The following is a 20,530-nucleotide window of genomic DNA, read 5'->3' on the forward strand; positions in this document are numbered from 1 at the left end:
AGTGTTCCCGATCCTCGCGATGCTTCCATTCCCAGTGATGCTTTGCGGCAATGTGATGACGTGGATCTCGTGAGACCGCTATGTCATCTGAGGTCATTGCCGCTAGGCATTATTGGGAACGGGAGCCTCGCGAGGAGCAAGAAGACTGCCGGGGACGCTGGAAGGCGAGAATATCAGGATTTTTTATTTTTTTTAAATTATTTTTAACATTAGATCTTTTTACTATTGATGCTGCATAGGCAGCATCAATAGTAAAAAGTTGGTCACACTTGTCAAACACTATGTTTGACAAGTGTGACCAACCTGTCAATCAGTTTTCCAAGCAATGCTACAGATCGCTTGCAAAACGCTAGCATTCTGCAAGCTAATCACGATTGTAAAATGCTAGTGTTTAGCGGGAAAACGCAAGCCAATTCCGCATGCGTTTTATCCGCGGCACAGTTGCGGCATTGCCGCGGAAATTTCTGTGGCAATTCCGGACGTGTGCACATAGCCTAAAATGGGTACAATACAAAAAAAAAAAAAAATTTGAATATGTCCCAAAGGGGGCCAGACATCTTCAACTCATCTTCTTTGAAGTCCCTAGATATAATCGTAGTTGAATAGAGCAAAAACCCTAATTAGTACTAAAATAAAAACACAATAAAAGTCAATAAAAAGATAACCATACATAAAAAGATGCCGCAAAAAAACAATGCACGGGTCAAAGTTTAAATGAAAGGAGCAAAGCTTAGTGATTCATTGATTCCATCCGGCCGAAGGGTACGTAGGACCCAAATCCTCCTAGCCTCCCTTTGGGCCAACACACGGCCAAGGCTGCCTCCACGGAGACTAGAGTGGATATGGTCAATACCCCTTACCCGAAGGCCTGATGGATCGCAGGAATGATATTGTTTGAAATGTCTTGGAATTGTTTTTAATTGTTCCAATTCATCCTGTTTAGCAGCCGCCATGATGTCGCACACATGTTCCCTCACCCTGACCTTCAAGGATCGTGTCGTGAGTCCTATATAGATCAGGGAACAGGGGCATGTTGCATGGTATACAACTGTCTGTATAGAACAGTTGAAAGAATGGGTGATAAATTTCTTACCATTGGACGATAAAAATTCTTTCGTTTTTTCTATATTCGGGCAAGCAACACTTTTGCACCCCAATTATTAACTGCTTTATTACCAATGGTTGGAAACACCTGTGGTTGGTTTGTTGGTGTGTAATAGCTCCTCACTAATTGGTCTCGTAAGTTGTCACAATGACGAGCTGCTACTGCAGGTCTGGGCAGTAAGTAATGTTATAATGTTTTATCCGCTAAGAGGATAGGCCAATGTTGACTTGACTTGTTGACTTGAAACAATTGAAGACAATTCCAAGACATTTCAAGCAATATCATTCCTGCGATCCATCAGGCCTTCGGGTATAGCCTCTTCCACAACATTTTCATGAAAAAAAAAAATCACAATATTTCCCAACTTAGATTCCAGGTCCTTGAGCAGGTCGACATCACTAGGAGAGGACTAAATAGGATCAAAACTCTAAAAAAGATGGAAGCTTTCTGGATCTTTACCCTGCAGACACAAGAGCCTAAAGGGCTCAATAGGGAGTACGAGATGTCAGCCTTCCTCTAATGTAATGTAATTTATTTTGAAAACAAGAGGATAAATGATGCAGCTTAAGGCGGAGGCGGCTCCAACTTTGTAAAGCTTTATTGGACAACTAAAAAAAGTATAAAGTTCTTCAAAAAATCTGCATAGCAAACACCTGGCACACCAGTGAGGACGATCAACGCGTTTCTACTATAGAGTCTTACTCATGATCCTGAGTAACCATGTGACACAGTGTACATACACTGTAAGTTAGAATGCAGCCTTTCCTATTAAAGCGAGCATTCAATGTGCAGCCTTACCCATTAAAGTCATGCTGTTTCACCTATATTGTGTCTTTCCAACTTATACACTATTAGACTAGCCAGGGGACACTGAGGAGTTAATACCATTCTCCTCTTAAATTCTTTAACAATACATTCGCTCTGTTCTCAGCCGCCATAGCGCATTATCTATGACACGTAGTCCTTCTAGACAGGGTTAACCACTGTTTTCTCTTTCCTTTGCGCGCTTCAGCGCTCTTAGGGTCAAACTATCACAGTCCATCATTCTACTCATTGCTAGGATTAATGCGCATGCGTACCTGCAGCAGTACTGCCTCCCACAACACATACAACACATCCATTACAAACACATTTCCCCTGACCTTCTGCACACAGCAGCGATCACATGATCTCTGACGCTGCTGTGACGTGCCCTGCTCTGCTTCTTAAACCCGGAAGCAGGACAGACACACAGCAGTCTTCCTCCAGAGCCCTCTCACTCACCGGTGGTATCGCCACATGACAGACCTGGGCAATAAGGTAACATATTAGAAGACGAGGCTGTTTTCAGTTGTACTCCTACAACCCCTCCACATTATTTCTTTGCCTTATTTTTAGCATCATCCCCCTTGCAAGTTTCCTGCCAAGTTCTGGAGTGCTGTTCATCTCTTACCATGTGTGATGCAGTGACCAGTTACAGGTAGGGGGCGCCGCATGGTCTTGCCAGGATACGCACAGAGGCATATTGAGGCCATGAGTGCATGGCAGTTGCACGCCTAAATATGGTGAGACAAAGTCCGGCATTGTTGTGAATGGCCGATATGTGTGTAGCAGAGGAAGTTACTCTGCGTAGTCAGCTTAAGCAATGTTGTTGTTCTGGGACCTGTAGTCCCACAAGTATAGTTGTTGATATAATTATGAAGGAAGGCTGGCAGGGCTAGTTTTGAGAGATGGGCGGGTCTAACTAGCCACACACACACTCCCATCTAGGGGAGTGGTTACAACCATATAATGTGACTGAGGTCTGGTGACATGGGTCTCTGAGTGTGGACCTGAATCGTTCATGTACTGAAGGTCCTGGAGAGCCTATGTGTTGGGAGACTATTTCCCTGAACAACACATGGTGAGGCTTTGGACCTGGTGGCCTGGGGTGTTGAACATGCGTCCTGAATAGCACCCGGACAGACCACATGCCTGTGTGTTGGACGGTCCCACGTGGGGACGGACGTCCTGAATAGCGCACTGTGGAAGGACTCTTGGTTGGTAGGACCTGGGAGTAGGACTGGATCCCTGAAGAGCACAGAGTGACCGTGGTGCTGGACGGTCTGTGTTGGAAGCTCCTGTGAGTGGAGTCTTCCTGGAGCACATGAGAGACCGTGGACCTTGACGGTCTGTGTTGGGGAAGCTACCGTCCTTCGGTGGGTCTGGACTGACTGATGGGTGCCTGCCAGGCAAGTTGGTGATCTCTGTAAGGCAGTTTTCCCAGGAGAGAGGACTGACAAGGAGTCAGCAGGTGGAGCAGGAGCTCCCGTAAGGTACCTCAATAGACAGTTGGTGCTTATGATGTTCTATGAACTGTGTGCTAACCCTCGGCAACTGGTCAGGAGAGGAGAAGCGTGTTTAGTTGCCGCAGACTGATGATGCAAAACTTAATGTGATGTCCTAACAGAGTGTAATGGACTGTTCATGATGTGGTTTATGATACCTTAATAAACCAAATAGACTGTTTTGTGTGAAAAACCGTGCCAGAGTGCCTAAATATTGCGACCAAGCGAGTGTCCCCCAACACATGCGGTAAGCGCCATCTTACACAAGTCACAGCCCCACAGATTCACATTAGCTTTCCCCCTCCTGGATATCCCTATTGAAGGGCGGGCCTGCCATATGACTTACCGAGGCCCTCAGGTAACACAACTGGAGATCTTTTAATATATATCTTTCTGCCTTATTTGCAGCGCCATTCCTGTCGCAAGTCCTTTGCATATTCACGTAGCGGTGTTCCTCTTCTGTTATGTGAATAGCCCCACCAGGTCCAGGTATACTATCAGCTAAGCCCAAGTAAGGTGTTTCATATATACCTTGATTGTCTTACCCTTTCAATTCCTACAGTTGGCATTAGTCAGCAGACCGCATACAGCCACCTTTATTCCCGTAATTTCATATGACATCCAGGTATCTACCTCCATAATTATTTTAACAACTACCTTAAGGTCACTAGTCACAGCATAACTGTGCCATTAACCCTTTCTTACTAAGATTATTTTAGGAAAGTTATTTTTCCTACAGCACAAAACTGGTAATTTCTCTTACAGCACAAAACATAATTGTGGAATCACTTTCTTCAACCAATATATTATATCAAAGTATTTCTTCTCTAGGTACTTACATGCTTCCCCACCTAGTTCACGTTACTTTTACTGAAACAGTCTTAATTACTCCTGGTTGGGGAGAAACTACTATATCCTTTTCCAATATCTGAGAGTTCCACAGTCTTCAAATAATAGTCTTTGATGATCTACTTTATATGCTCTTACATAATGTTGGTCATTGCTCTTATCCTTCCTTAACTGCTAGTACCAGCACAGGTGCAGTCACCACCGGACTCGTTCACTTTAGGCACCCTTGGATAGAATATCTTCTGTCACCTCCTATCACGTCAAATCGTTTCACAAGTTGAATCGTACTAAAATATTACCATGTATTTTAAGACATATTGTTGATCTTGTCTTGTTTTTGTTCTATTTTATGTAAACTCTAGTTTTCTCCAATAAGGATATTCTGATGAAGGTCCTATGACGGACTGAAAACGTTTAATTTAAATTTATTTGGTCTGGATGTACAATAAACAAGGAATCAATTTTTTTCAAATATCGAGTGCCAAGAAATTTTTTGCCTAATTGTATTGGTTGGACACCCGACTTGAGCACCACCAGCACTATTATTCCAGAGTGCCTTGCTATTTTTTTCCTGTCCACCATGGTCATATGACCGAACATTTTATCTGGGTAATGCTTTGTAATTTAACTACAAATACCGGCGGCCCCTGCACTGACTTCCTGTCTTCTGCGGTCACATGACCTGGGGCTAGCTGTGCCGTGATTGGTCCCTCTGGGTTTAAAAGGGGCATGTCTAGCTTGTGATGCCATTCCCCTGACAAAGGCATGCTGTCAAAACGCACGTAGGGGAAGTGGCACCATTACCTGGGCATTGGTAAGTTATTTTTTCATGCATTTTTAGGGGTCTTCTTACCTTTTCTGGCAATATCAGTGTGTCACTCCAAGATCATGCCACATGATTCTATTATTTTGACTTATTGTGAAGTATTATCAGTGTCCCGGTTTATATAGTTTGGATTTGCTATAGACATTTGATGTAGCGCTGATCTTTACAATTTAATGCCATATAGTAGTTACTTTAGGCTTGCCTTCCCAGGGTGGTGCCACCCATACCTGTTTGACTATCTTTCAGGCACCACTGGCTACTTTTTAATATATGTATATGTTGCTTTGTTGTTCATAAAATTTTCTACCTTGTTCAACATATGCTTTTTGTTTACATGCTTGTGTCAAATTTAGCGTAGAATTGCTCCTATACAGTTTTCTATTTTGGATGCGGTGATTTTCTAAACTTTTTTTTTTAGTAATTATCTTATGCCATCTCGCGTCCCACTCTGTTGAGGGTACTAATTTGGTTTCCAGGTTTATGATGGTATGGCTTTCTCCCGATGTTTTTTTTTTCTTTGTGAACAGGGTTGAGTAAAGTCCCTGACCCTCTTCTGGTTGGGGAACTGGGACCACCACTCCTGCTTTTAAGAGGTCTTTTACATCTTTCCATATAGAAGAGGCGACGGTTCTGGATCGGGGATCTGTCACAGAAAACCTTGATCGGGGTCTGACAAATTCCAAGGTGTAGCACTGAGAAATAGTGTTTATGGCCTACTGATTTTGGGAGACGAGTCTCCATGAATCTACGGATTCCCCGAGGCGACCCCCTACCAACATGGCATCATTGTCTACTGTTCTTTGAACCGGACCCAAAGTGCGAGGGTGGGGCTCTACTTTTACTCCCTTTAGGGTTGTCCCACCGACCAGCGTTTCCATTTCCCGATATTCCTGCCTCTGGGAAGAGCGGGTCCTCTGAAAGAGGTGGTATCTCCTAGTTCTTTCCTCAGGAAACCCTTTCTTCTTGTTGATGGCATTCTCTAGTATATTATCTAGAACTGGCCTAAACACCCATAAACCTGAAAATGGTATGGCACAGTTTATTCTTGGACTGGTAATCACCCAACCAAGTCTTCATCTATATGGTTCTACGAGCTGCATTGGACAAAAGTTGTTCCAGGCCACAAACTGCACATATTCTGCTGAGGCATCTTCCAAGAACCCAGTGGCGAGTTTTAACAGGGGAAGACATTCTAACATAATATTCCTAGTAGATTTCCCTTTTAACTGATCCTCCAGTTGGTTAATCCATAAGTGCATGAATCTATCCACTGACGTGGCGGCAATATTAGTTTTCATAATCACCAGTGATGCCTCCTAACCCCTCTTAATGAGTCCATCCGCTTTTCTGTCGATAGGCTCTCTGAGGCTAGATGAATCTTCAAAGGGGATTGAAGCCTTTTTTGACACTCTGGCCACCGGAACGTCAATTTTTGGAATCTCATCACAGGTCTTTATATTGTCCGGGTCAAACGGTAGACGGAGCCTGAAATCCTGAGGAATGACCAAGCGCTTCTCGGCGTCCTCCAACCCATAATCATTGACTGGATGTGCTCGTTTACAGGAAACACACGATGTATCTGTGGCCGCAGGCCCCCAAACATCTCGTCCTGTACTGACTGTGGTTTCTAGGATTCCTCTATCTACATTGTGTTTCTAATAGCCTGCAGTAGTTCATCTGTGTCATCTGAAGAAAAGAGGTACCTCTTGCCCACCTCAGGGAGGTTCCCAGGTAATCTCCCCATCTTTCTTGAAGTCTGAGCTTATGGACTGGTCCTCATCTTCTAAGAATTGCTCCATTTCCCATCTATGTCTCTTGGGACGGGGACCCTGTTGGGGTGATTGCGCTGGAAAGAGACCCGAGATAGAAGCCTGGACATCCTCTCTAACCATGGTGCGCATTTCCTTCAAAGAAGGACTGCTCATCCTTGATGACATTAAGGATGCATATTTCACATAGCTGTTTAGCCCATGCCTCAGGTAACTTGCTATTGCAGATTGTGCATCTCCTGAATTTTCCAGAAGACTTGCCGGTCATTTTGGGTGCAGGTGTCATCGTGGCTGGTACTGTATTGTCCTTACGCAAATACAGAACAGCTTATTAACCCATGGAATTATCAGTTATAGCACCCCTCTTGCCTTTAAGGCTACTCACAATCATTTGTGATTCAGAGGGAACATTTCTCACAAAATCCTCAATGCTGATCCAGACCAAGGCAGCATGTATTTCCTACATGGTCTTCTCCCAGTGCCCCCAGCAGGTCCTCCCGGAATCCTCCAAGGTGGCATGTCAGCTTCCCTGCGTCTGACGTCACCGGAAAGCGCCCCTCACCGCCGATGCACATTGCATTTCAGCCTGGAAAGCAACCGGAAGTTCTTCTTCCACGCCCAGAAGTGATGTATGTGGCTGCCAGCGATGGACGTCGAGAGCCCCCGCTGGGAGGGAAGCGCCTCCAAGCCCGGAGCTCCTGCCCCACTGGGCGCATAGCTGAGGAACCCCCCTTCTGGGGGTGTCGGACCCAGACCTCTTGACAGGGGGAAGGAAAGAATGGACCCACAATCCCCCTGGGCCCGCAAGTAATCCAAGGAGCGCCAGAGCCCCAACCCCAACCTCCATGTGTCTCTCGCGTGTCTGTCCTTACAGGGACAGTAAAAACACTGGGGAGTGTGGGTGGGAGGGGTCTTTTAACCTCTCATGTGTTTCCTGTCCCTATAAGGAAGGACAACCTCTATGGTGCTGTCAGGAGGGACATCCTGGAAAAATATATAACATTTCTAAAATATACATAAAAATTGCAAGTTATGTAGACAAAACCAGTTGATGATCAAACATTAGACCTCTGCGCATGAAGAAGTAGAGCATGATGTTCGACTCAGTTTGTGATCACCACATGGTCTGGGTTAAAAAGCCTTTTTTTTTCATCACTCCCTGAAGAAGCAAGACGTTTGAAACGCGCGTTGGAGTGTGAGGAGGCAGCTTTCGGTACAATTGTCATGACTACTGGTTAGTATGCATATTTTTTGCACTATGCACTTTGTACTTTTTTTGCTTCAAAGCTGCTCTATGTGAGGCACAGGTGCTAGATATAATAGGCTATCATTAGAGTCCTTTTTTTGATAGAAATACTGTTGCACTTGTTTCTCTTCGCTTATGGCCCACAGTGGTAATATATTACAGCTTTAGAAGCAGTTGTTATCGGGGGGCGTGGCCTGAGAGTCCATGTGAGCGGACGTGCGGCTGTGAGCTCCCGCCGCTGTATATTGTAAAATCCTGCAGAGCCGCTGCTGTTTGGTCCCTGCGGGGGCTTACTGGCTGCGGGGAGACTTGGAGAGGCCGGCGGTGCTGTTCGGTAGCGCTGGAACCGACGAACATGACCAGGAGACGGCAGAAGGACGCGGGAGCCGGGGATGCAGGCGCAATCCAAGATGGCGCCGACTTGAGGGAAAAGGCAGACAAGGAGAACGCCGCATGCAGAAAGCGCATGGAGGTAGCGGCAAAGCTCCAGCAGTTTGCGAGAGCGGAGGCCGCAGAGGAGGGAGCCGGAGCTGATACCGAAGAGGAGGAGGAGGAGGAGAGCCCAGCAGGAGAACATGAGGTACAACAGGGGAGAAAGGAGAGCAAAATGGCGGTGGCAGAAGGGGGACCCGAGGAAATGGCGCCAGAAGCTGAGCCTACCCTAAGAGACGTTTTTGCGCTAGTCTCTTCATGTAAACAATCTCTGACCATACAGATACAGGAGGTTAAGGGGGACACAGCCCAGATAAACGCAGCCATGCAGAAGATTGACAAACGTGTGGGGGAGGTAGAGGAGAGAGTGAGCACTGCAGAAGACCATATAGTGCAGCTGCAAAAAGCAGAGAAAAAGTTCACTCAAGCAATAGCTGAATTGGCTGCGAAAAATGAGGACCTTGAGAACAGGTCCAGAAGAAATAATATTCGCATAGTGGGCATCCCTGAAAAAGCTGAAGGGAGGAATCCAACGGAATATATTGAAAAATGGCTGTTAGAGACATTTGGAGATATGGCGCTAACAAAAGTGTTCGCGGTAGAAAGAGCGCATAGGGTCCCGCCGAAACCACCTGTCCCTGGAGCGAATCCCCGTACCATGCTCGCCAAAATTCTAAACTATAGAGACAGAGACATTATCCTGAGGAAGGCCAGAGACATGACGGATCTGACAGTTGAAGGTCAAAAGATTGCTATATACCCAGACTATTCTACTCTGGTGCAGAAACAACGGATGATGTTTACGGGTATCAAGAGACGGCTGAGGGAATTGGGTGTGCAGTATTCCATGATGTTCCCAGCAAGACTGAGGGTGGTGGCGTTTGATAAAATTCATTTTTTCCAGAAGCCGGAGGACGCTACCCAGTGGATCGATATTAATGCTAAAAAGCTTAAAGGAAAAGGAGACTGAAACTGTGGGAAGAGTCTGAAGTTGTTTACTTATCTGTCAGTTGGAAAAGAGTCATGTGATTGACAAGCCAAGGGGTTTGGGGGGGGAAGAAGGGAAAGGGATGGTGTAATGGCTGCTGGGAAAGGGGGAGGAAGGGTTTGCGACATATTTTAAGTTTATGCAGACTTCTTGTGTGTGCAAATAATTCTAAGTTAAAATGTTTTGAGAACGTTATTTTTCAAAATGTCTGAAATCCTGTTATGTACAGTGGTGGGAGGAGGGTTGGGAAGGTAATGCCAAACGGAGTGTTCGCTATGGGCGATGATGCCCCACTCTTGGAAAGAGGTGGAATGGTTAGATGTGAGGGGGGAAGGGTGGGAGGAGGAGTTGGGAGGGGGGGGGGGGGAGGGTAGTTAGACAGCCTGAGCTCAAAATTGATGATACTTATAGTGAAGATGAGCCAAGTGATGGGGACCCGTTTTAAGATTTTGTGCTGGAATGTGAGAGGCCTAGGGGAGAAATCTAGACGTGCTGCGTGTTTGCAATATGCAAGAGACCAAAGGGCCTCAATGATATGCTTGCTGGAGACGCATTTGGTAAGGGAAAAAGTGGATGTTTTGAATAGACGATGGATCCAGAGGGGATATCATTCTACCTTCTCCACGTATGCAAGAGGAGTCTCAATCTTGGTTCCAACGGGAGTTCAGTATGAGGAGGTGAAGGTATATGTGGACGTGGAGGGACAGTATGTACTATTACGGTGTATACTGTATGGAGTGATGCTGTGTGTTGCCGCGATGTATATTCCGCCTCCCTACTCTAGCAGGAAGATTAGAGAAGTAATGGAGCGAGTGGAAAAATGGGGACCGACACCGTTAATAATTATCGGAGATCTAAATAACATCTGTGATGAATATTGGGATAAAAATAAAAATACTCAGAATAGGTCGGAGGGACACATAACAACATTTGGCACCTATATACAGGAGATAGGTTTGATTGATCTGTGGAGGGTTAGACATGTGGGGGAGAGAGGGTACTCATGTTATTCACCGGCACATGCCACACTCTCTAGGATTGATATGGCTCTGGGTAACAGGATTTTGGACACATTGGTTGGGGAGGTGAGATATCTGCCAAGGGCCTTGTCGGACCATAGTCCAATTGAAGTAGAGGTTAGATTGGAGGGGGCTCGCTCGCTAAGTGGGAGAGAATGGAAGATTCATCCTAATTGGTTACAGAGTATTGAGTTGGAAAGTATAGGACGGGAGGTGGCGGAATTCTTTCTCTTAAATGATGGAAGCGCCGACGCTCTTACAATTTGGGATGCAATGAAGGCGTACCTGAGGGGACTACTGTTTAGGGACATTAGTAGGTGTAAGCGGAGGACGAGAGAGGTAGAAAAAGCGGCAGTTGAGGAGTTGAAGGAAGCAGAGGATGGGATGGCCACACTGGGAACCCCTGAGGCAGAGAGAAGAATGAAAAACGCACAAAATCATTTGGAAAAAATTCTGCTAGGCAAAGCTGAGAGGAAACGAGATTTCCAAAGGGTATTGTTCTATCAGGAGGGAGAAACAGTGGGACATATGCTGTCGGTAGTGGCTGCTGCTCAGAGAGGTTCTTCATATATACACTCTTTGGATTCTGCTAGTGGAGGTAAAATAACGGAAACACCTGAAATTTTGAGAGCCTTTGCGGACTTCTATGCAGATTTGTATTCCTCTCGGGTTGGTGAATCGGTCGAGGATGCACTGACTTTCTTGGAAGGTCTGGATTTGCCGAGACTGAGTGAGGCAGATAGGGAGAGCCTTGAGGCCCCTATCACTGAGGAGGAATTGAGTCGGGCATTGATGTCTATGGCCAATGGGAAGGCGCCTGGGGTCGATGGGTTACCCGCTGAGATCTATAAAGGGTTGGCAGAAGTGTTGATTCCTAGATTAAAAATGGTATTGGAGGAAGCTAGGTCTTGTGGGCGCTTGCCAGCCTCTATGAGAGAGGCCATAATAGTGGTCATTCCAAAGGAGGATAAGGACTTGGGGAAACCGGAGTCGTACCGCCCAATTTCTTTACTAACAATTGATGTCAAGCTTCTGGCCAAGGTGTTGGCTCTCCGCCTCTCTAGTGTTATTGCGAGTCTGGTGCATTCGGACCAATCTGGCTTTATGCCGGATAGATCAACGGCGATCAATTTGCGGAGGTTATATGTAAATTTGCAGGTAGAGTCTGATAACTGTGGTCGAAGAGTGATTGTATCGCTAGATGCACACAAGGCGTTTGACAGCGTCGAATGGGGGTACCTCTGGCAGGTGCTGGAATGTATGGGGTTTGGCCCGCAGTTTGTGGCCTGGATACAGCTGTTGTACTCATTACCATCCGCCAGAATTAGAGTAAATGGGGAGCTATCTCGTCCTATAGGGCTGGCTAGGGGTACTAGGCAGGGATGCCCGCTTTCACCCCTCCTGTTCGCGTTGGCTGTAGAACCTCTTGCTGCTAAGATTCGGCAGTCGGATGGGGTCCCTGGGTTTAGGTATGGCAAAGTAGAGGAAAAAATAGCGTTATATGCGGATGATGTTTTGCTGTTCCTGGAGGATCCAGACAATTCACTAAGAGGGGCCGTTGAAATTGTTGAGAGATTTGGTACTGTGTCGGGACTAACAATTAATTGGGATAAGACGGTTCTTTTTAGAGTGGATGACGTAGGAGAGAATGTGAGTGAGGATGTTGGGGATGAGAGGCTGAAGGTGGTTTCCCAATTTAAATATCTTGGAATATGGATTTCGGTGCCGGTGGCGGAGTTTCTGCAAAGAAATTTGACTCCTGTTATGGGGGTACTCAAGGCAAAGGTAGACGCCTGGAATAAGCTACATCTATCGGTCGTCGGTAGGGTAAACCTTATTAAAATGGTCCTTATGCCCAAAATTCTTTATGTTCTGCATAACGCACCAATTTGGATCCCTCGGGGGAAGTTCAGGCAGATTAATGCCCTCTTTAGAAGTTTGATATGGGGTAGACAATATCCACGTATTAGCTTGGAGACGCTTCAACGACCCAAGGAAGATGGTGGTTTGGCTTTGCCCAACCCGGAAATATACTTCCTTGCGGCCCAGAGCCAGCATTTGAAGGGCTGGGCGCGAGGGGCGTCATCCAGTGCAGTACAACAGCTATTGGAAGAGGTGACGGACCGACGACCGATGGCCAGGTGTTTGGAGGATGGCTCATTGGGCGCGCTGGGGAAAATATACCCAACCCTGTTCCTGATTCGTAAATTATGGAATAGATTAAGGCAGATTCGTGGGGTTACAGGGTTGACTAAATTCACACCGATATGGTCTAACCACAACTTAAAGGATTTTGAGGCCCTGGGAGGATTGATGGAATGGCAGAATAAGGGAATTTGCTTTGTTCACCAGATAATCCAGCAGCAGGAGCTGAAGTCCTTTTCCCAATTGCAGGAAGAATTTGGTTTGCGATCCACAGGGGAATATCAGTATGCGCAGATGAGACATGCCTTTAGAGCTCAGAATAAGAAGGCTGATATCAGGGTTCAAGATGATATAGTGTTGGAGTATGTGTGTGGTGAGGGTACTACAAGGGGAGTTATTTCCACTCTGTATAAGGACCTTATGCACACATTTCTGCTAGATTTCCCTATAAAGGCGAGAGCTAAGTGGGAGAGAGAAGTGGGGCCGATGGAAAATGAAACCTGGGAATCGGTGATGGAGTGGGTTCCGCGACTATCCTTGAGTGAACCATATAGGCTCTCGCAGCTATACATTTTGCATAGGGTATATAAATCTCCGGAAGTGTTATACAAAGCGGGATTGCGTGCCAATTCTGGGTGTCCGAGGTGTGCGAGTGAGAAGGCAGGAATATATCACATGATGTGGACGTGTCCGAGACTGGCTGCCTTTTGGGTGGTGGTTTTGAGCCGAGTTGAAGCAGCGTATAAGTGCAGAGTTGTTAGAGACCCGATAGTATGTGTGCTGGGATATGTGGAAGAAATTGGAGTTGACAATACTTGGAAGATTGCAATTGCTAGGCTACTCTACATGGCCAGGAAAGTAATAGCACGAAACTGGATAAACGCGGAACCACCTGTGAGAAGGGAATTTCTCCAATATGTTCAACATGGTCTAAAATTGGAAAAGGGGGTGTACAGTAAAAGGGGGAAAATAGAACTCTTTAATAAAATATGGTCTCCTTGGCTTGATTTGGATTGAGAAGTATAGGCGTCGTGTTTCCTAAGACCTGGAAGAGGATAAATTACAAGAGGCAGATAATGCCTCGGTGGGGTGGAGATTGAGACTGAGCTGTCTTATGGGGGAGGGGGGTAGTTGGGGTAATGTTGGGGTTTATTAAAGTAAGAAAATGTGTATCTGATATAATGCAATGTAAATGGCATTCTGTTGTTCTCCTTTTTTTTTTATATTGTTAATAAAAATCTATTTAAATTAAAAAAAAGAAGCAGTTGTTATCTTTTTGCTACTACCAGTACCTAAATATTAGAATTGGATATATCATTTTTACTAATTACATATATTGATATTGATATGTCCGAAACTGCTCCTCTTGTTTTTAATTATTTTATGTGTGTATTGTTCTATTGGTGTCAATAAAAATATTTTGTATTTTTATATACTTTTTCTCAATTATTTACTTTCAAGTAGTTTTTTTTTTTGTTTGGTTAAAAATCTGTGTTAAAAAGCCTGTCTGGAGAGTCAGTTGTGGTTGTGACTTGGGAGAGGAGGAACTCCCTTGTGGCTCCAGGAGAAGCTGAGGACATTGTGTGGCATCTGCGAGTAAAACCTGCAGAGAAAGGACTCTTTTGTACTTTGTTTTGTCTTCCGGTAAGCCAGGAAAGCTCTATTTATTTTCCCTGAACCCTGCTTTGGTCTATGCTGACTATAATATACCAGCAGGTAATTTACAACCAAAACGCTCCTATGTCTACCTTAAAGGGACTCTGTCACCTGAATTTGGCGGGACTGGTTTTGGGTCATATGGGCGGAGTTTTCGGGTGTTTGATTCACCCTTTCCTTACCCGCTGGCTGCATGCTGGCTGCAATATTGGATTGAATTTCATTCTCTGTCCTCCATAGTACACGCCTGCGCAAAGCAATCTTGCCTTGTGCAGGCGTGTACTATGGAGGACAGAGAATGAACTTCAATCCAATATTGCAGCCAGCATGCAGCCAGCGGGTAAGGAAAGGGTGAATCAAACACCCGAAAACTCCGCCCATATGACCCAAATCCAGTCCTGCCAAATTCAGGTGACAGGTTCCCTTTAAAAAGCAGCTGAGTGTGTCAAGCTCTCACAGTATATTATCGGGATTTTATGTCACATACCAACGGATGTAGCAAGTATTTCTGACATGGAAAAGGAATAAGGCCGGTTTCACATTTGCGGTTGTGTCCGCAGCGTTTCTTCCGCAAATATCCGCATGCGTTGTGTATTCCTATATTTAACATTAGGGACGCATGCGTCTGTGATCGGTTGCGTTTTGCCGCGTTTGACGACGCATGCGTCGTTTCGTCATCTGCGGTTTGGCGCGGTAAACGCTACATGTAGTAATTTTAGAGGCGTCAATTTGCCGCCTAGAAACATATGCGGTTGATTGCGTAAGGAGTGCACCAAAAAAACACATTGCTGTCTATGTGAACGCATGTGTTCACAAGCACATGCGTTTGCTTGCGTTTGTGAACGCATGCGTTGTATCCCTGGAAAACATGTCTAGACACTGATTAGCCACCCCCCATATGCAAAGGTGATAAAGGGAGGGAGGGGACATTTGCAGGTCACTACTCAGCAGACAGTGAACCAGACGAGACGCCGGCTACAACCTTGGAGGAAAACAAGACACTGAACAATGTGAGTATATCCTAGCCAATGCCTATATTTTCTATTTTCTGTTTCTACATGTCCTAATTTCTGCCATTTCTTTCTTTCTGCATGCATCAGAATGTCACTTCTTCTGATGAAGATCAAATGCCTGGGCCTGCACAAGTGGAAAATGTCAGGGAAGTGAGTATTCACCTCCTCAGATTGTTAAGTATTCACTGTCACATTAACACTTATGACAATTTTTTTGTATTTTTTTTAGAGCACTTCTTCCACTGCGGCAGAGATTGAGCAGGAGGAGCGGGGTCACAGTCGGGTGGCACGGCGGCAGCGTGTACGTATACGTGGCTGACTGTTTATTGTATCCACACTTGACAATTCTTGAATCTTCATTTCTTTACTTTTCTCTTTCTTTCCCTTATACTTCTGCACTCCTTTTTTGGGGGGGATTTTCAATATTCATGCCATTTCTCCGCTTTTGTTTTCTTTCTTCCTTATGTTAAGGTCTCTAACATTAATGTCCTTTTTTTTTTTTTAGGTTCCAGAACGGGATGAGGACCTCATAGACAATGACCACCTCATCTCCTTGGTCCATGAGCGAGTCCCGTTGTGGGACACCCGGGTTCCGCAACACTCAGTCAACGTGACGATCCGGCGGCTATGGAATGAGGTGGCCAAAGCGATGTGGGATGGCTGGGACAATGCCCCTACTCGGGTCCGAAATGCATTTGGTAAGTATTGCAATGCAGTGTGAAGCAGCAGAGACCTTGGTCGTGCTCACACAACTGTGTGCGATGAGAGAAACTCCTGGCCACCTCCATTCCAAGCACTGCCGGACACCACTATAGCACCACCACCATGCCGAGAGCTGTTGGACAGCCCACCGCCACCACCATGACAACTGCTGCTCCTGCTTGGACCTCCTCCACTGCCACCACCATGCGGTAGCAGCAGGACCCTAGTATGGCCTTCCGCAGGAACAATAACATGCAGCAGCTGCCGTACCCTGGCCTGGCCTTCCTCGCCACCACAACAATGCCATTGCCGGACCCTGGCCTGGCCTTATCCGCCACCACAGCAATGCCACTGCCGGACCCTGGCCTGGCGTTACCCGCCACCACAGCAATGCCGCTGCTGGACCCTGGCCTGGCGTTTCCCGCCACCGCAGCAATGCCGCTGCCGGACCCTGGCCTGGCGTTCCCCGCTACCACAGCAATGCCGCTGCCGGACCCTGGCCTGGCGCTCCCCGCCACCACAGCAATGCCGCTGCCGAACCCTGGCCTGGCCTTACCCGCCACCACAGCAATGCCGCTGCAATGGCACACGGACCGTGACAGGTCGGCCACCACGGCCAGGTCAATACCAATGAGACCAACGAGGCTCCGCGGACCGCAGCGCCGATCACAAAAAGGGAAAAGCAAAAAAAATAATAAAGAAGATCGCTATCCCTCCCCCCTCACCTCCCAATGTGTCTAATGTCTGGTTTGTCTCACCCTTCCAGTGTCTCTGCCCTCTCATGTGTCTAGCCCAATCCCCGAATTTCCAGACCTCAGTAATTTTATTGCACCTTCTCCAGCCACCCCTGCGTCATCCACAGTTAGCCAGCTCTCACAGCTCCACACTCCCCATTTCCGTCAATCAACCCCAAGCAGGCGCAGTTAAATTTTTTTTTGGTTGTTTTGTTAAAATAATCATGTTTTTTGCCCCCAATAAGGTTTGGTCAATTGTGTATTTCGCCGCCGGCAACACACACCGTGCACCAAATAAAGAAAATGCGCCGCACACTTTATTTTTTGCCACCTCCTAGCTCCTAAAGTTAGTAAGTACAACACTGTAGCTTTGTGTTTGTTTGGTATAGAGATATGAGGTGGCCCAAAAAATAATACTTGTATTATCTCCATAATCTCTTCTTTCTGTTTACTCTGTGACTTTGTGTCACAGACTGAATAGAAAATTGTGGTAATACACAGCAGAATACACAGCAGAACTATACTCAACAGGTCATGTGTTCAAAAAATCATTAGTTATGACACCTGACCTGGTGATTAGAGACATGCCTTGTATTACCTCAATTTTATCTTCTGTGTACATAAAATCTATTTCACACAAAGTGAAGGGACGATGGAGGTTATACAAGGCATATCTATACTCACCAGGACATGTGTCAGAAATAATGAATTAATGAGGCATTTATTTGTGCATCAGGAATTCATTATTTCTGACACCTGACTTGATGACTATAGATCTGTTTTGTAGGCTGTCAGTATTTGGTCAGTATTTTACATTACTATTGGTAAGCCAAAACCACGAGAGGAACAATGTGAGGAAAAGTGTAATAAAAACATATGCACCACTTCTGCATTGATCCCCCACTCATGGTTTTGGCTTACAAATACAGATGTAAAGTACTGAACAAATACTGCTAATGTGACGGCACCAAACAGCCATCGTCTCTTCAGTCTGCATCAAATAGCTACTGGTGAACCGAGTCAGGACGCAATGACGTCAACAACCTAAGCCCCAAAAAACAAAGTGGTTTTGATAAGAAATACATAGGAGACATGGTCAAGATAATAAAACACGTATTTTATTAACAACAAACATTTGTAACATTTAAAACATAACTGGTACAGACCCAAAGCTAACAGGACATTTTACACAATATTGTCCTGCCATGCCACATGCCTATCTCAGAATCAAAAAAGGCAGCAAATTGGTCCCGCATGTGGCCAACTTCAACAGTTGACCGCAGCGGGTGATGCCAGTAATCAGGCAAAGGGTTTGCAACTTCTTCATCAAGTTCAATGGTGGGTCGCTCCTTAGCCAGAATGTAATTGTGGAGAACCACACAGGCTTTTACCACCTCATCCACTGTCTCCATTTTTAGATTTATGGCTGTTGCAAGAATGCGCCATTTTGAGACCATAATCCCAAAGGCACACTCTACTGTTCTGCGGGCCCTAGCGAGTCTGTAGTTATAGATCCGTTTTGTGTGATTCAAGTCCCGACTTGAATATGGATTCAGTAGATGTTCACTCATCTGAAAGGCCTCATCCCCAACCATAACAAATGGCATCGGTGGGCCTTGAGTGTTGGGGAGAGGTCGTGGCTGTGGAAACTTAAAATTTTGGCCATAAATCCTTCGGACCATATCCGAGTTTTTGAAAGTCTGGGAATCGTTGCCCCGGCCAAAAGCACCAATGTCCACGGCGATGAAGCGACAGTCCGCATCAGCTATTGCCATGAGAAATACCGAAAAATATTTTTTATAGTTGAAGAACTCTGATCCCGTTCTGGTTGGTTTGATAATCTGGATGTGCTTTCCATCCACCGCACCCAAACAGTTGGGGAAATCACACACAGTCCAGAATTTATCAGCAATTGCCATCCACATGTCCTCGGTGGGTATAGGTATAAATTCTTGACGGAGAGCGTTCCACAAAGCCCGGCAGGTGTCCAAAACTATTCCGGACAGGGTGGAAATTCCAAGCCGGTACTGGAAGTGGAGGGATGACAAGCTCTCTCCGGTTGCCAGAAATCTGTAAAAAATTAAAGAAAAAATAAATTACAATCAATTCTATTTCTGGTGTTAATCTGCTAAAGACATAAAAGGAAAATACAAAGAATACATGTCAGACCAACAATAATTATGACTGGCATTTGTTTAAAATTATTACGTACCTTAAGGTAACCAGGAGACGTTCCTCTGCTGGAATCGCTCTACGGAGCTGGGTGTCCTGTCCCCAGATTACTCCTTGAACACGAGCAAGCAACTCCAAAAAAGAGTCTTGCGAAATCCCGGTATATTCCGTGAATTTGTCCAAGTTGGCATTAAGCTCGCCATTCAGAGTGCGATATGCTCCACGGCTCTCCTGCAGTTCTATAATGGGGTGTTGCCAAAAATGCCTACGCCATGTCCTTCTCCGTCTTTCACAGTTTCAGTGTTGCTCCCAAGCAAACGTACACGCAATAAAAAGCTTGATGCTTACATCCAGGTTAAAGTAAAAGCTATCCATGTTAAGATCCATCATGACACAGGATACAGTAGCACACTAGTAAGAATTCAGCAGTCCTAGGGTCTATATATAGATACACGCGCTCTGTAGTCCCATTGGCGGTGTCTGGTTATCTAAATTTTTCTCCTGTAAAATTTTCCAGCATGCGCGCAAAAAACGCAAACGCATGAAAAAACGCATAACGCAGCGTTTGTAAACCGCATGTGCCTAAAAAAACGCTGCATTTGTACGCGCTTCTATGCGTTTTTTCCTGCACTTGCGTATGCGGATTAAACGCTGCGGATTCTAACGCAAATGTGAAACTAGCCCAAGTTGTTTTCTAATTATTTTAAAAATATAAATCAGAAAATTGTGACGTGTATTTCTATTAAGCCCCTTGAAGTCCAATACTCCTAAAGAAAATCCAGAGTTACCAAATGCCTCCAGAAGTCACATAATTAGTAAATTAAGTCCACCTGTGTGTAATTTATTCTCAGTATAACTACAGCTGTTCTGTGAATGCCTCAGAGGTTTGTTTAAGAAACTTAGGGATCAAACAGCATCATGAAAACCAAGGAACACAAGTCAAGGATAAAGTTGTAGAGAAGAGTTAAGCAAGGTTAGGTTATAAAAAAAAATAGCCCAAGCTCTGAACATCTCACATGGTACTGTTCAATCCATCATCATCCAAAATGGAAAGGAGTATGGCACAACTGAACATCTACCAAGATATGGCCATCCACCCAAACACACATCCCAAGCAAGGAGTGTACGAACTAGAGAAGCTGCCAAGAGACCCATGGTCACTCTGGAGGAGCTGCAGAAATCCACAGCGCAGGTGGGAGAATCGGTGCACAGGACATTTATTAGTTGTATACTCCACAAAATTGGCCTTTATAGAAGAAAGGCAAGGAGAAAGCTATTCTTGAAAGCAAGCCATAAGTCCATTTTGCAAAAAGCTGGGTAGGGGACACGGCAAGCATTTGACAGAAGATGCTCCAGTCAAATGAGACCAAAGTAAAACTTTTTTTGGTTAAACACAAAACACTATGGCAACACTGTGCATGGCAACACTGTGTGGCAAGAAACTAACACTGAACGTCACCCAGAAAACACCATCCCCACCATCACAAACAGTGGAGACAGCATCATGATGTGGGGATGCTTTTCTTTAGCTGGGATAGGACAGCTGAATGGAGGCAAATACAGAGCAA

General features: G+C 45.5%; 1 protein-coding gene and 1 long non-coding RNA gene across 2 annotated transcripts in view; one reads left to right on the forward strand and one right to left on the reverse strand.

The window, feature by feature from the left end:
* Positions 1 to 20,530, reverse strand: part of LOC138663872 (zinc finger protein 420-like) — a 62,959-nt gene that overhangs the window by 13,260 nt on the left and 29,169 nt on the right. The gene's annotated exons all lie outside the window — the stretch shown is intronic.
* LOC138663901 (uncharacterized) lies at positions 2,319 to 4,311 on the forward strand. The gene is made up of 3 exons (XR_011318251.1): positions 2,319 to 2,404; positions 2,483 to 2,649; positions 4,243 to 4,311. It is a non-coding gene; the product is annotated as an uncharacterized lncRNA (long non-coding RNA).

Source organism: Ranitomeya imitator, chromosome 2, assembly GCF_032444005.1.
Source record: "Ranitomeya imitator isolate aRanImi1 chromosome 2, aRanImi1.pri, whole genome shotgun sequence".
NCBI classification, from domain to species: Eukaryota; Metazoa; Chordata; class Amphibia; order Anura; family Dendrobatidae; genus Ranitomeya; species Ranitomeya imitator.